This window comes from Sceloporus occidentalis, unplaced genomic scaffold (assembly GCF_023333645.1).
Source record: "Sceloporus occidentalis isolate IW3139 unplaced genomic scaffold, rSceOcc1.0.p SCAF_4, whole genome shotgun sequence".
In the NCBI taxonomy this organism is placed as follows: Eukaryota; Metazoa; Chordata; class Lepidosauria; order Squamata; family Phrynosomatidae; genus Sceloporus; species Sceloporus occidentalis.
Window position 1 is genome coordinate 8448719 of NW_028316984.1, and position 14069 is coordinate 8462787.

The window sequence follows — 14069 nt, forward strand, 5'->3', positions numbered from 1 at the left end:
GAGTGTAAGACTAACAATGCTCCCTCCTAAATATGCTGGCAGTTCAACATCTGGGCCCACCCCTAATCATTTGACAATATCTATTCCAGCTCATAACCTCAACAGTTTCTCTTCATTCACAGCATTAAGTATTCTCATCATATGCACATTTACTTAGGGAAAGCCCCATGGTAATCAGTGGGATTAACTTTTAAACAACATATATACAATTATGTTGTCAATCATCAGCAGTAACCCTCTGAATTTAATACTTCTCAAATATGCAGTAACTTAGGAGATTGATCAAACATTCAATGAAATATAGCCCAATGTAAGTGTCTTCACACAATCAAAGGAAAATGGAAAACTATTACCACTAAATGTCTTAATCACACCTCTGTGAGTTACACTGCAGCAGTTTGTGTCTTAGAAGTCAATAACATTGTTACAGACTAGTTAATACTACTGTATTTATCAGCAATGGTTCATTTGAAAAGGCTTGCACTTTTGTAACATCTGAAACTACTGTATATACAGTTGTCCCTCCTAATTCGGGGGGGGGGGGGTCTGTTTCATACACACACACACACACACACCGGTGAATTGGGAGAACCACAAATATCCAAGCCCCACTGGATATAATGGCTGCGTACTCCTGCAATTTGTCCAAACACAAATCAAGGAACAGACTGGGTCAGCCAGAAAAATCAGCAGTAGAACACATTATAAACCATTCTGGACACTAAATGCTGTTTGAAAACACTGAAATTCTGGACCATGCCAACAACTATCAGGCCAGAATGCACAGGGAAGCCATTGAAATCCACAAACACCTGGACAACTTCAACAGGAAAGAAGAAACCCTTAAAGTAAATAAAGTTTGGCTACCAGTCCTGAAGAACACCAAAACCAGGACTCAGCAAATGCAAATGAGAATCCACTCAGGGTCAGGGGCTTTCCCAGCAGACAATGATCACCAATTAGCAGACGCTAATCCTATTTTGCATATCCTCCCACCCCGAGGCCCTGCCATCAACAACAGAACAATACACAGATTAACATGGGAATCACTCCTCCTTACCCAAGATCAAACAGTACCCACTCTCTTCCAGGTCAGCATTCTCTGAAGATGCCAGCCACAGACGCTGGCAAAACGTCAGGAATAAACTCTTCCAGAACATGGTCATATAGCCCGAAAAACCCACAAAAAACTATGGATGCCAGCCATGAAAGCCTTTGACTTCACATTAGAAAGAATACAGATACTGAGTGGAAATATTATGTAGCTTAAAGGATTGGTGCACAAGTGGGTCTATGCGTGAGTAACAAAGGTTACCTGGTCCTTCACCAAAACTACAACCCTGGGACTCACTCAATGCTATTCCTCAGAGTCAGTGAGCCTCTAGAATGATGTATGATAGGCCCTGGAAGATTGGAGCTGGATAGGAAATTCAGGAGAACTTAGCAGGCCAGGTTACTGTTCTGGCACTGTGCTAGCATAAAAAAAGACAACTTGTGCAAATTGCTGCACATCCTCATATGGTACATAACTATGCACCCTAGTAAAACAACTGTTCTGCAAGAACACACACAGTCCTCTCACAAACACATTTGACCTGGTCAGTGGGGCGCTAATGGACCACTGCAACAGATGAATTCAAGTCCATGGTGCCCAAATGCACAATGAATTACAAAACTGCAGGATTTATACTGGTGTGTATATATGCATGCTGTATCAATATGCTGCTATAAATCTACACTACACTAACAGTGTGTAAGACCATGGCCTGAATAAATAACTGCACAATCTTTGTGATGTCCAGCCAGGACTGTTTCAATCTCCCCCTGCATTTCCTTTCATATTGGTTCAGGCCATGGTATGTTTAGTGTAGGAAATGTTCATTGTATTAGTTGTGGGAGGAGCTGTAGGATCCCCTGCATTTCTCCAGGTTTGGTTTGCCCCTTCCCAGCATGCGCTGTTGTAGCTTGAGGCTTTTAGTTGGAGCAGCCTTTGCTGTGAACAGGCAGAGAGCTGTCTTTTGGTGGCAAACAGGCCCAGACAGCCGGAAAGGGCATTTCTTACACTTTAGCCAAATCAGTTATCAGGTACTAGTTAGCCATTTTAGTTACCAAGAACAAGTTAGTCATTTTAGTTACCTACATCAAGGCAAAGAATTCAGGAGCTGAAAGACCCTGCACCAGCTCCATTGAGTGAGGAGATCAAACCCAGAGAAGTGACATCTGAAGATTGCTGAAACTCAAACTGTAAAGTATCTTTTATCTAGCGCTGGGGAGGAGAAAACTCTTTATTTTTGTTCTTTAAATTAAACTTCCCCCTTTTTGAACTTTACACTGAGCTTCAGAGCCTTTTTGGGAAGAAGAGTTTGATCTCACCAGGGTACCGGCGTTGCACACCCAAATCTGCCACCACCTTTAGTTGGGTGTGTCTTCACAATCTTGTAAATGTCTACTCAGAAAGATGTGTCATTCTTTTCAATGGGGCTTACTCCCAAATAAATATGTATAGGATTGTAATCACAATAAGTGAGCAAAACTATCACTTCACCAGCACATTTTTTTACTAAGTTCCACAGTACAGCCCCCTACCATGCTCCCACAATTTATTCAGGGCTCTGCAACATATGTCTGAGCTAATAGCCAAAAATCATTGCAACCAGGCTATAGAGTAAAATACTACACCAGAATATAGTAAAATGCATCAAGAAGGCTGTAAAATGTCCTTGAATACATAGTGATGTTCTTTTTCTACTAAGTATGTTTGAGTCTGTTTTTCTAACACAGAATTAAGGAGAAGGGCTAATGGTGTTATTACTCCCCATAATAGTGCAGGTCTCTTTCAGAAAATTAAACATTGGTCCCATTTCCCCTGCAAGCCACAGCACAGCAAGACTGTTTTCAAAACAAAGGTTAAGAAGGAGACAGTTTCAGTCACCACCATATAGACACTGCACCAAAAAAAGCTATTCTAGGTTTTTCTGGCAACATAATTTAGCTGCATAATGTAACATACACAACCCAAGCATTCTTGCGTTTCAAAATCACAAACTCTCTCATTTCTAGCTTGTCAGTGAGAAGGTTTGATTAAGGCTGTCCCTCATCAAAGACAAAATCTTTAAAAAATCAACAAGCACAATCTGTTATCTGCAATAAAGCTGACAGACAAGGCATATTCTGGTAGCACTGGTGTAGGCAGCCCAATCAAATGAGAAACTGGTAATATTTTAATTCCTTCCAACAGTAACCTTTCTAACCATATTTTTCATGAATGAATATTGTCTAAGGCCTGTTACAGACTGCCAAAATAAAGCTGCTTCAGGTCTCTTTGGAGGTATACTATTTAAATGATGCATGGATGCTAAGAGTCCGGAGGTCGCACCAAAGCCACGCTCGATTCCTAAGCGCTGGAGTGCAGCTTTGGTGCAGCTTCCGGATTCTTAGGATGCATGCATCATTTAAACAGCATACCTCCAAAGAGACCCAAAGCAGTTTTATTTTGGCAGTCTGTAACAGGCCTAAAAGAGTTTTCTTGCCCTTTCCTTTTTACAAGTAATGGCTACAGAAGACTTTTAATTCAGTTTACCTATATGCTCCCACCAGTTGTTACCCCTTGACACAGGCATATAGATTCATGCCGAATTTGACTTTATCAGCCACTTTGAGGATCAGCTATGATTGAAGCTGGCAAAGAACCAATGCTGCAGCAATCTCGTTTGTATGTAACAGATTCAGTAGCATCACCTGGACTGGAGCTCATCAAGCTGAGCAGAACTTGGGACTTGTCAAGCCCTTACCTACCTCATTTTGGTTGCCATCCTGCTTGGGAAGTGTAAAGCCCTGGGAACAGAAACAGGTGTGGAAATGTTGTTATGACGAGTGGACACCTGGAGAGCTCTTCTTATAGTAGAGTGGACACCTGGAGTAGGGCAGGAGATGGTGGTGTAACCCAGGCCTGTTACAGACAGCCAAAATAAAGCTGCTTCGAGTCACAGTGAAGGTATGGTGTTTCAATGATGCATGCGTCCTAAGAGTCCAGAAGTCACACCAAAGCCACACTCCAGTCCTTAGGGCTGGAGCATGGCTTTGGTGTGACTTCTGGACTCTTAGGATGCATGCATCATTGAAACACCATACCTCCACTGTGACTCGAAGCAGCTTTATTTTGGCTGTCTGTAACAGGCCCCAAACATATTCCTCTGGTAGAGATTTGCAAAACTCTATGGCCTGGCCTTTTTCTACTATAACTACGACCCAGTGTCAGTTGTAATGCCCTGTTATTCCTGATAGAAGAAGCATAGTCAAGTTCCAAAGAGTGTAGATGAGTGGTGTGCAGCAGAGATCAGATAAGTAGCATAGAGAATGATGTACCCAAAGGGACTCCTGGAAGAGTCAGAGCTATTATTTTTGTAGATGGATGAGTGGTATTTCTCTTTTAGAGAGTTCTAGATGTGGATGGCGGTGATGACTTTCACAAAGGAAACTGAGAATATAACTGCAACTGTAGATGAGAAGCAGGTTTGTTGCACTTTTGTTTCTTAGTGGAATGTAAAGAGAAGATAACCATTTTATGAGCAGAAAGACATAATTCATAAATTCTGTCAAGTTTTTCAACAGTGGTATTATGGAAGACACCCTTTTGGTCAAATGGAAAAACCTCCACAGTGACCTATGAAGCTGATGCTAGCCCAGATGACTTCCGCCATGCATGCCATCACAAAGAAACAGCAGGGGCAAGAGCCTTAGCAAAAACATCTATATAGTTTTTAGAGTGAAGGTTTGTTGTGCTGCCAGCGTATGTATTTCCAAATGACACCTCCGGGCCAGCTTGCAGTGTTCCTCTAGTAGCTTGCAAGAAGTAGGGTCACCTTCTCCTACTGACAGACCCCAATGCAGGGCTGATAACTGACTACAAGTAAGGACAGAGCCACAATGAAAAAGAACTTTCTGATTAGGGCATCAGGCCTTCTTTATTTGCTGGTGTCCAGCTAGGCATGTCTCCATCTTTGCCTTGTGCTCTCTCCACAACGATGGAGTTGGCTGTAGAATGTATGAATAGGAAAGCCCAATTATCTTCTTGTACTTTATAAAAGTTCTTGACATGTCAAGATATTGTTAGATACAGACAATGGATTCAGACATGACTGCAGCCACCTTCAAGAGGAAAGACAGCATGGAAATGAACATGGGAGGAGTCAATTTAGCCTGCAATCTTTGGATCCTGGATTCAACACTAGAGGTGGTAATACCTAGGCCTCCACTATGTGAACTGTAGCCATACGCAATACTTGGTCTAAGTAGAATTGCATGCTCTAGGGGATAACAGGTTCCTGGCTGTCACCACTGCATCTAATAAAATAGAGAGGCATGCTCTGAGACAGAAGATACAAACTGAAGAATCATAATCATAAAATAAAAAAGATTCATCATCCTCAGGATGATGGGCGGCATATAAATAAATCATATGATGATGATGAAATGGAGCAGTGTCTTTGCCCCGATTAGAGACGTTATCTGTATCTGTTTCTCATATCACTGTTATCCTCCTGCACTTTTTTCTCAGAAGCGGGGCAAAGGACAGGACCTCCATTCACTTTTTCATGGTCTCTCCTTGATAGCTAGGGTGTGATGGATGAGGCATCTGTGGTGGTGGTGAGGAATCCAGAACATGGATCCAGTGTGGACAGAGTGAGAACCAAGGCAGTCAGAACAAACAGGAGGGAATTTGAAGACACAGGGTGGCATTCCTGGATTAATGACTCTCTTGAAGGACCCAAGACCAAGGCAACACCGGCCTGAAGAGACTTTTCCCTCTTAGGCTCATTTGGTGTGAACAAAGGGGAGAGCCTTCTCAGTCACTGCTCACAGGCTCTGGAACTCCCTCCCTAGATAGGCCAGGATGGTGCCATCGCAGGTAAAAACATTTTTGTGTCATCTGGCTGGGCTTTTAAATACTGTGCAATTCAGATGTCAAGGTCTGCATATAGTTTTTTTAAATACATTTTAATATTTTAAATGTGTAATGTTTTTAACTTCTAAAATGGTTTATATTTACACTTTTAAGCTTTTGTATTTATTTTTAATTTGCTGGCAGATACCTTCAGTCCCTATATCAGGAGAAAGGTGGAATATAAATAAGTAAATTCACCATCAACATCTCAGAAACCTTCAGATGGCGGAGAAGATTCTTTAGTGATTGCTTGAAAAAAACCTCTGTTGGTTTGGAGAATTCCCCCCCCCCCCAACACACTTTTTGAACAGCAAAGTCTGGTGCTATGGGCTTGAGAACTCACAAGAATTAAAATGAGAAAAAAATATTGAGAGAATTCAAGCACAAGAACTACAAAGAAGAAGAAACAAATAAGAAGTGATGATGGTAAGGAAAAATGTGGAAATTGCTTACATATCTCTGTGAGAAGCTCCAATGCACAAAAAAGAACTGAAAGGAAAAGGGTACCGGAGACAGATGGGGTCATCACCAAAAATTGCTTTGCGCAGCTCTATATGTTTCCAGCAAACTCTATGCAGATGCAGAACAATTTGCATGTATGAGTCACAGAGACCAGAAAAAACATAGATAACTGAATAGATAACTGGCCACTAAAATATGTTTAACCTGTCACTCCCTGATCTCTCCTATACCTATTGTTGATTTGATGTGTTTATTATTTTAAGGTATGTTTTAAATTGTTTAATTGTATTTTAGGGGTGGGTGGGTTATTGGGACACAGGATTGTATAGTTTAACATGTAAGCTGGCCTGGTTGTGTTGCACATAATTATTACTGTAATGCTATTCACCTGTCCTTGTCTTCATTCATATGGACACAGTCCCAGTGTCCATATGACCACCCTTCTTGAATGTAGGACCTGAGCAGACAGGTTAAGTACAGGAGATCTTGTAGATGTCTCATCCACAGGTTTGCCATGAGTCAAAGTCGACTTGAGGGCAGTTAAGAACAACAACAAATCCATTACGTACATATGCATTTGCTTGCGGTGATCACAAATTAATGTAAGACGAATGCGTGAGTTCTGACTTAAACCCAGAGCTGAAGAACCGAAGAACCAAGGAATTGTGCTTTAAACATAGCTAAAGGAACAAACAAGATGGTTCCGCGCAAAGCACTGATGTGACGAAGGTATTTGGCAACCAAGGCGAGGAAAGTCTGAAAACTTGGAAGCTGAAGCGGGGTGCCGTCCAGGTGTGACGAACCATGACCGGGAAGAACCTTATCTCCTGAGTCGCCATGATGAGGAACTGACAGGACAATGGAGAACTTTGAACAGAACGAGTTGCTTTGAACACGGACTGAACAACCTGTCTGTCCTCCCAAAAGAGGAAGTTGAGTAATGGGCTGCAATATTGCAAGACTTCAGCAGCCAAGAGCCAGAGAGAAGAAAAAGTATAAAGACCCTGGACTTTCATCTCCATATTGTTGGCACCATCCGCGGCAACGGTGTCATCCCCAGCCTTCGAGAACAACTGATCAATGTTCGGCGGAAGGAAAGTGTGTGTGAGTATTGTATGAATGTGTGAGTGAAAGAGCTCTTGATAATCAATGGTTGTGTTACTTGTGTGATTCAATAAATGTTACATGCATGGTGTTTAAAACCAAATTTGGTGTCTCAATGTCTTTCTCAGCCTTGCTGTGAATAGGTCCATGGAGGGAGAGGTTTTCATTACACGCTCTCAGGATAAACAGGTTGCCCTTACAATCTTGGGCATAACATTAAGTCCAGACAAATAACAAAAGGCGAACTGCCCTTACTAATGTTTCATCACTCTAACCCTCTATTTTCAACACAAAATTTTATTAATATGTGTCCATTCAGCTGCACACAGGGTACGTGCCAATATAATCTACTAGTAGTTAGGTAAAAAGATGGAGGTGCAGAGACATGTATGCATCTGATTTAAAGTTGTCCAAAATTAAATGCTAAGCCAGGTGCACAGGCAATGGTCAGATGTGGAGAATTGGCAAGCTTTTTTGGCTTGAAGCAAATGTTGCTATTCATCATAATAACAGTAAAGAGTGCAGTAGACATCCCCATAAAACAGAAAATAAATGTTCTTCAAAATAATTATACAAGAGGACTCCGATATTAATATGGGGGTAAAAAAGATGAAGTTTGTGGCAAACATTTTGTAAGAAGAAGTAAAATCCTCCCATAACTGGGAAGCAGATGTCATAAACTGAAATTTTCTTAGGGAAATTAAAAGAAATACACCGTTGTCAGCACTCTGCATTATGTTTTGTTCTCCTTTTTTTTGTAGGTCTCATGATCTGAACAGCATCCTTAAGCGCAAGTTGTCTGAAAAGTTATTGCCACAACTCATCAGTATTTACAAAGTGAAATAATTTTTATTTTATTTTTTTATGTATAGAGCAGAGCAAATTATTGAACTACAGAAATTACATATTATGTATATCACACGTGGGCATGCCAGGCCCAGAAGCATGGGGAAATTATCCAGGTTCAGGATCAATATTTGTAGGCTAAAGTGCTTTAAATTGATTAGAAATTTACCTTCAATTTGTTAAATTAACAGATGAAATTGAGAGATAACAAACTTTTGCAACTCATGTGAAAAGATCCTCAGCTCAGAACCCATACCAGCTTATTGTGGGGTACGCGCTGGTAAAACGCCAGTAAAACGTTTAGGAAGCACATGTGTGAAAGCCTGACATACTTCCTAAATGTCAGGGAATTGTCCTCTCATCCCAGCATCCCTGAATCGTTCGGGGAGCAGCCATTTCCCATTAATGGAAACTTTGCCTTAATGGAAACTTTGCCTTAATGGGAAATGGCTGCTCCCCAAATGATCCAGGGACGCTGGAGGCGAGGGGATGATTTCGTGGCATTTAGGAAGCGCATCAGGCTTTCACATACACATGCTTCTTAAAGATTTTACCAGTGTTTTCCACAGCGTTACCCCATGGTAAGCGCTGGTATGAAAATCTTCATTGTATCAAGCATTAGAATACTCACAGTTAGAATATCATATGGGTTCAGTTTTCAGACCATATGCCATCAACACGCCAAGCTATGTGAAGGATACAACTGATTTCTTGAGGTAAATACAGTCTATCCATAACATCCCAGAGAACACCATCCTAGTCACTATGGACATGGTATTCCTATACATCAACATCCCACAGCAGGATGGACTACATGCCACCAAGAATACCATCCTGGATGAAGCTACAGCAAAGCTAGTCACCAAACATAGCCACTTTGTACTCACTCATAACCACTTTTTGAAGTAATATGTACCTCCAAGCTAAGGACACCTGCATGGCACTGCAGTATTCAAATATCTTCATGGTTGCCTAAAACAACCAACTCTGGAGAATAATAATAACAGCCCTCTCACAAGGTCTGGGAGGCAGACTCTTATCTGCCTACAGACATCCTCCAAATTTTAAACAACTGCTCACTCACAACAGAAGACATAACATGGGTAAGTAATGAAGGGACAAGAACCTACCACAATCCCAGATACCAACTCTATACTCACATCTATTCTGGGAACAATATTACAGAGACCAATAACATCAACCACAATGTCAGAGGTGCATTTACCTGCTGGCCCTCCAATTTGATATATGCCACCCTATGCCAGCAGTGCCACTCTCCACTGTACGTGGGACAAATACGACAGGTTCTATACAAAGGACACAAATCTGACATTAGAAATGGTAATACCCAAAAACTAGTTTCAATCTTCCTGGACTTATAGTATGGGATTTACAGGTTGTGGTTAAATTTTCAACCACAATTTTCAAACATTTACTTTTGTCTACTGTGCTATCTCAAATGTTGCTGATTCAACTGTAATTGCTCATCTTGTTATTTTTCAAACAATATGCAACCCAATATTGTCTCCAGATTTTCTATTCTTTTTACAAACAGCAAGTCCTTTTTGGCGAATGCCAAAAGGACTGTAGGCAAAACAAAACTGATGATAAACAAGTTGGTGACAGAAGCATGTTTTGTGGAATCAGAGGTTGCCAGAGTACAAGCCAATGAGGGAAAATATGTTGCAACCTTCTGTTGTGGATTCCAGTTGCCAGTCACTTCAGAGTATCTAAAACTCTGAGTCTTGAAAGAACATGAAGAAGATCTTAGTCCTTCCATGAACAAAAAAGGAAGGTGCTCCTAAATCAAGGTAGCTAGCACTGAGCTAAGGCAATCTCAAACTCGATTATTTCTGCAGTGGGTTTTGGACCTACGTAGACTATCCTAGTGAGACTGATGACAGTACACTCCTGGGTCCTAATACCCATGATGCACATTAAAACCCATGACACACACTGCATTCTGCAACTCTCCAACATACAATAAGAATCTAGTAATATTAAGTGATTAAGTTTGCATACCTTAACGAGAGAACTCCAAGAATGTCCCAGTAAGGCAGGCCTCATATCTCTTCCAGTTCCATATGTTTAAAAAAAATCTCTTGGGACTGTTTCCAAGTTCTAAATAAAAACAATAGCACTAAGCATTTTAACAGAAATTTAACAGAACTTTTAAAAAGACATTCAAAGAGTTCCAAACTATTAATTTTAATTGTTATATTTCAAGCAAACAAAGCAAGCAAGGGCCCTTAGTTCATGTGAGCAACAGAAATGTGTAACAGTTGCATTTTAACAATACAGTAGATAGCTGTTAGGTATATCTAATATGCCCAGCACATGTTATCATGGAAGACAGATGTTAGCAGCTGTAAAAGCAAACTATAAATAATCAATATAAATTGTATAGTGAAACCACTCCTTAAATATTTCCATTTTTCTGTCTGGATACTTTTCACAGGTCATAAGTGATGGAGAAGCAATATTTAATATTGAAAACATCCTGAGGGCAAAACCCTTCATTATGGAATAGGTATGCTATTACCATAACCACCTTCAGTTCATTTCCCACATAGTATATGAACTATGGTACGCACCTGAAGCAGAGAGCAGAAGTACCTGAAGCATGTTGTGTTATGAAAAGCAATAATACTTTCGGATGTGGCAAACTGGCAACAGCATTACTTTGAAAATAATAATGCAACACTTGCTTGAGGTGTTGCAAACAGCATTTATTTATTCAATATCTTGGTGGGAGGGTCATTCACATGAATCTTTGGGTTTTCGCCCCTATTTTTAAGTGATTTTCATATTTTAAAAATGTGCAGAAAAGGCATTAGTAGCATGCTACTAACAGCTTACAAGTAACTAATTTTTAAAATAAAAAGTAATGTTAAAAGTTTGTTGTTGATGTGTGCCTTGAAGTCGTTTCCGACTTATGGTGAACCTAAGGCAAACCTATTGCGGGGTTTTCTTGGCAAGTTTCTTCAGAAGGAGGTTGCCATTGCCATCCACTGTGGTTGAGACTGTGACGTGACCAGGATTACCCAGTGGCCAAGCAGGTATTTGAACCCTGTTCTCCAGCGTCACAGTCCAGCGCTCAAACCTCTATACCACACCGGGTAATTACTTCTTTAAAAGGAAAAGTAAGTTTGAACTTAGTTTAAACTTAAAGTAATAATAATGCATGGACTTAGGACAGTCTTCTTTTGGATGTACATATAGCACAAACAGCCAGCCCTGGTTATGAAAGATGATTTGGCCCTTTTCTTGAAGATGTCTCATCTGGTTACATTGGTAGATGCCTTAGTTACATCCTGTTTGGATTATTATAACACATCTTATAAGGCTGGCTGGTTTAAAGCAGGCTGGTTTTTTAAAAATGCATTTTTATTGAATATATATTATAACTATTTTACATCCTTCTTACTGGAACAATGCCTGACTGAATTTAGGCATCTTAACTTTAATAGTTGATTGGTCATTGTTCATGGTTAGACCAGTATCCAGTGTCAGTTGCTTCTTTTTAATCACTTTAATTTACAGTGAAAGAAATGCCATTCAGAAACATATCCTTCAATTAACGTAAGTCCAAGCAAAACAACTCTGAGAGTATCTTGTATGTCTTATTATGTACAGTCTACATATACTCAAATTTAATAGAATAAGCAGTAAAAATGATATTTATTGAAAAATATAAATCTTATCAAAGCCTATTAACTTTGTTGATGTTAGAAGGCTTCAAAACATGGTTGATCAAACTTTCTAATACATAAAATGTTTCACAGTATGAATATATTAAGAAGAATCCCCCCCCCCCATTAAAACATTAATGCAAAAAAACTGGTTTAAACTAAAAAAGCAGTTGGTATTGAGACATAGTCAGAAACTTCAGTTGGCTCAAAGAGCTGCCACCAGATCATTAACATACATACAATTACCTTATTGCAAGAGCTTCCCTGGCTGCCAGTCCGTTTCCAAGTCACAATTCACAGTGCTTGTAATGAACAGTGAAGCCCTATATGGTTCATATCCATATCTTCCTCTATGAGCTTATTCATGCTGTAAGATCTTCAAAGCAGAGGCCTTTCTCTCAGGCTCACCATCTTCACAGGTAAGTCTGGAAGGAACACAGGAAAGGACCTCTCAGGCTTGGAAATCCCTCCCCTTGGCAGACTAAGGCTGCGTCCGCACTGCAAAAATAATCCAGTCTGACACCACTTTGACTGCCATGGGTCAATGCTATTGAATTCTGGAAATTATAGTTTATTGTGGCCCCAGAGCTCTCTTGACAGAAAAGGCTAAATATCTCACAAAACACAATGTCCATTATTCCAAAGCACTGCATCATGGCAGTTAAAGTGTTGTCAAACTGGGTTATTTGTACAGTGCGGAAAGCTCCTAGGATGCCTTTCTCTTTGCAGTCCTTCCATTGATAACTAAAAAGTTTTCTGTTCTCAGAGGCTTTTACAAACTGACTTCAAGAGTTTTTAGTGGTATGAAGTTACACTGAATTTTATCTTCTGCCTCTCATGGATTTGTTGTAAATACAGCTGGCCCTTTCCATCTGTGGGTTTGCCATGTGTGAACTGTCACATGGCCCTGTCCTAGTCTCCTCAATGGCTGTGCATGCATTCGGAGTGAATGCCATTGAAGACAACGGGCCTTCAGGACCTATGGCCTGTTACAGACAGGGCAAAATAAAGCTGCTTCGAGTCACTTTGGAGGTATGGTATTTCAATGATGCATGCGTCCTAAGAGACCAAAAGCCGCACCAAAGCCACACTCCAGTCCTAAGCACTGGAGTGCAGCTTTGGTGCAGCTTCCAGACTCTTAGGACGCATGTATCATTGAAATACCATTCCTCCAAAGTGACTCGAAGCAGCTTTATTTTGCCCTGTCTGTAACAGGCCTACGATATTTAGACCTTTCTTTTTTGTTTTATTTTTGTGGCAACAGCTACTGTAACCACTGTTCTGGAAATCACCCAAACAACGTTTTTAAACTGCCTGTCCCGGTCCCTATCATAGACCCGAAAGAACAGTGTGTAATGACCACTGAAGAAATAGCGAGGACAACAGTGTGGGCAGAGGTAAGACACTTTAGAGGTATCACGCAACCACTAATTTTTGAACCGGGCAACCAACCTATTCTAAAAACAAGATGCTACCCAGTCTCCAAACAAAAGTAAGCACTGCTTTTAGAAAACGAAGATGGACAAACTGTACTTGGGATGGAGAAAAGCACCCACTTGCTCTCCCTTGGCTATGGCCCAGTCTAGCTAGCCACTGATTTTTTACACATTTGAGGCTTTGACTGTGGCAGATTTGCTTATTCACGGATTTAAGTAATATCTTCTCTCCAGGGATTTCTAGTTTACCCAGTGCGACTCTGCTGGAGGTAGACCATCGTTACTTAGAGATTCCTAGAGGAAACCTTTCTCTAGGCATTTGTAGGCCCTCCCATGTGAGTCTATGGTCAGTTTCCAGCTGATGTTGACCACAAAGTTGCCCTGGAAGACCCAGAGATTCCTAGATAGCTGTTTTCTCAAGTTTACAAAAAAGTGTATGGCCTGTTACAGACTGCCCAAATAAAGCTGCTTCGGGTCTCTTTGGAGGTATGCTATTTAAATGATGCATGGGTCCTAAGAGTCCGGAGGTCGCGCCAAAGCCACACTCCATTCCTAAGCACTGGAGGGCAGCTTTGGTGCAGCTTC

At 40.7% G+C, this 14069-nt stretch overlaps 1 protein-coding gene across 1 annotated transcript in view; it reads right to left on the bottom strand.

Moving 5' to 3' along the window:
* Positions 1–14069, bottom strand: part of LOC149313478 (vacuolar protein sorting-associated protein 54) — a 62604-nt gene that overhangs the window by 46911 nt on the left and 1624 nt on the right. Inside the window, exons 2-3 of the mRNA XM_089519166.1 lie at positions 12295–12473; positions 10379–10477 (exon numbers count right to left, since the gene is read on the bottom strand). The gene's annotated coding sequence lies outside the window, so the exon portion shown is untranslated. The remainder of the gene's footprint in view (positions 1–10378; positions 10478–12294; positions 12474–14069) is intronic.